The sequence below is a fragment of the Cornus florida genome, unplaced genomic scaffold, assembly GCF_030987335.1.
Source record: "Cornus florida cultivar Cherokee Brave unplaced genomic scaffold, ASM3098733v1 CherokeeBrave_3.0.0_Hap2_Chr03, whole genome shotgun sequence".
Lineage (NCBI taxonomy): Eukaryota > Viridiplantae > Streptophyta > Magnoliopsida > Cornales > Cornaceae > Cornus > Cornus florida.
In genome coordinates, this window is record NW_026775573.1 from 86,938,636 (window position 1) to 86,941,775 (window position 3,140).

Below are 3,140 nucleotides of genomic sequence, written 5' to 3' on the forward strand. Positions count from 1 at the left end.
GTTTCACCTTTCGCTTCCGCATTTCGGATCCATTACCAGGTCATCTTTTGGTCATCACTGACGCACCGGGTTTACAAAACTTGGGCCGTCACATAAATTAGAGTGTAGCTTCACATATTCACTAAGCTAAGGACTATCAACCCCCTTAATAACTATGGTGATAGCACATGGAGTCAAAAATCAAGAAAAATCCATCTAAGGAAGACCTTAAGCTATGGACTAACAAGCTTCTCATATATATGCAAATAAAAACCATTTCACAATCTCATTTCCATTCTCGCTATGAAAATGCAAGCCATACAATCATGAGAAATTATAATCTAAGACAAGATAATAGCTTCAACATAATCATTTATAGAGATTAAGCTCCATTACATCAAGTTTAGTGTTCTACATTGTGAAACTACCATATATACATTTCATTCCCCAAATTAAACAAAATTAAAGCATGCTTACAAAGAAGGGCTTCATCACCTCCCTAGAAAGGGAGTTAATTACCCATAGAAGTAGGGGAGGAAGGAGTAGAGATAGCCAACCCCTCCATTTTCGCACCTAGAGGCAGCTCCAACCCAAAGCTCTCAAGAACAATATTTCTCTCTCTAAAAAATCCTTGCAATGTGTGATATCATTTATACAATGCATCAAGCCTTTAATAAGCAACTATATCCATCCAACAACTCTAAATTTGTGGTTTATTATCCCTAGAAGAGTGCAGAGCCATTCATTTGGTCAAGGGGATAACTTTGAACAAAACAATGGAGTTGGCAACCTGCTGTCTGCAGCTTGGCGGGCGCCCGCAGGATGCCACGGGAGCTTTCCACGCGCTACAGAAGGGAACTTGGGGCTTGATGGTGGTACTTCGCGGGGGCCCGTAGTGCATGGCGGGGCCCCGCAAAATCTGAAACCTACTGGACAAATCGGCGGGCGCCCGCAATGTTCCTGGGCATAAATTTGCTTCTTGAAATGACTTCGGCCTGGCCCGAGGATGCTATCATCCTCCTTAGCACTTTTTTGCAAAGAAAACCATGAGTCCAATGGATCACTAGCTTGGCCAAAATGAAGGTCCCCGACAATGGCATGCTTTGAACCTCAAGAACTTTAACAAAGCCTCACTTTTAACTATTTTTGGGGAACCAACCTGAAAGTAAACAAAAACATGCAAATGAAGATCAACTAATGGACTTAACTAATGCAAATAGCAATATTCGATGCTTATTAACGGCTATGTCATTGGAATTGTCAACTTGATATAAGCTAATATTCTTCCTTCCATCTAGATTTCTACCATTTTTAGATGATAAAGATCGATGCATTGAATTCTCACTCATGCTTTCATGAAGACATTAAACATCATTTTCATACTTATCAAGATAAGAACCACCCATAGATGCATCAACCATTCCCTTGTGATTATCCGGCAAACTTTCAAAGAAGTATTGAACTAATTGCCACTTAGGCATGTCATGATGTGGACACTTCCTAAGCAAATCATTAAATCTTTCCCATGCCTCATGAAACAATTTCCCATCCCCTTAAGAAAATTCTCTAATTGAAGTTCTCATTGCATTGGTCTTTGAAACCGGATAGTACTTTTTTAAGAACTCTTGTTACATTTCTGCCCAAGAAGTTATCGAAAAAGGCCTAAGATTGTTGAACCAATATTTTGCCTTATCTTTAAGGGTGAAAGGAAAAAGTTTCAATGTCAAAACATCTTCCAGCATGTCCGTGTATTTTACGATGGAGCATACTTCAAGAAACTCATCCAAATACTTATAAGGTTCTTCATTTTAAAGTCCATGATAGTTATGAAGCATTTGAATAGTTTGCGGTTTAATCTCATAGTGATGTGCTCTAAAAGGGGGAAATTGAATACATCTAGGTGCATTATATTCATTTGGCACATAATGATCTCGCAAAGCAAGAGGAGGATTTACAACCGGTGGTTCTACATAAGCATATTGATTGCCTTGAATAATGGGAGGTTGTGGGGCAAAAATTGGCCGAGGCATTCCCAATGGAACTTGGCCTTGTTATTGTGGTGGAATGAAAGGTCTTGGCATGACTAATGGTACTTGAATGTTGTCATGATGCACATTAGGGTGAAGGATACCTTGTTGGTCTATATGACCAAGGTCCTCCACACGGTCCTCATTAATGTCTTCCATTGATGAAATAGAATGACTAGAATTACCCATTCCCTTAGAATTACAAACAACGGATTCAAGATTCAAATTAAATAAGACAAGAGTAGGATTTAACGACCTACGACCATGTATACACAAACAAAACATAAACAAGCAATAAGCAAGTAACAATCACTTCTCCTCTGGAATAAATCAATAATCAACAATCCTCCACATACAATGATCCCATGCTCCCATGCTTTGAACAATATGTAAGAAAAATTAAATTATCTCCACGTTGGCTCACGATTTATCTAAGAAAATAAGACTTGCCTCCACGTGGGCTCACGATTTAACTAGAGATAGAGTTTAGAGAAGCTCACAAAAGGTCCTTAAACAACTTCAAATGATTTTTCAATTTGTTCTTTGCATTGCTTTGCTTTGAAATTTTTTATTTTTGAGCTTTTTATGCTCTTGCTTAGCTTTTCTTGGCTTCTTTTGCTTCTTTGCTTTCGCTTCACCCTTTTTACTCAATTCACCTAGCAAATGAAGAACAAACACAATAAGTAACCAAAATAAAATAAAAATAAAAATAAGATCAAAAGAGTACTAATTCCTAATTAATTTCCAAATACGACGGTGCCAATCCCCGGCAACGGTGCCAAAACTTGATGTGTGTCAATACCAAATTGCATGCAAAAGTGTGTAGTGTGGCCAAGTTCAAATTTAGAAAATGCCACTATCACTTCCAACTAAAAATATAGTTAGAGTGAGTAGGGATCGTCCCAAGGGAAAGGAGGTGTATTTGTGATGGAAATTAATGTCGGATTAATAGGTCGAATTATCAAAGATGGTTGGTGATTATTTAATTAAACTATAATATAATTAAAATTAATGCAAGTAAAGAGCAATTTAGAAAGTAGGGAAAAGATATAGGAGAGTGGTCTTGGGGCTTAGAGTCACCACTAAGCTTCACTTCATCAAACACTAGTAATTGTACATTAATGGGGAAATTTA

At 37.8% G+C, this 3,140-nt stretch overlaps 1 pseudogene; it reads left to right on the top strand.

Moving 5' to 3' along the window:
• The first annotated feature begins 1,458 nt into the window (after positions 1-1,458).
• LOC132302060 (small nucleolar RNA R71) lies at positions 1,459-1,557 on the top strand (annotated as a pseudogene).
• The last annotated feature ends 1,583 nt before the right edge of the window (positions 1,558-3,140 follow it).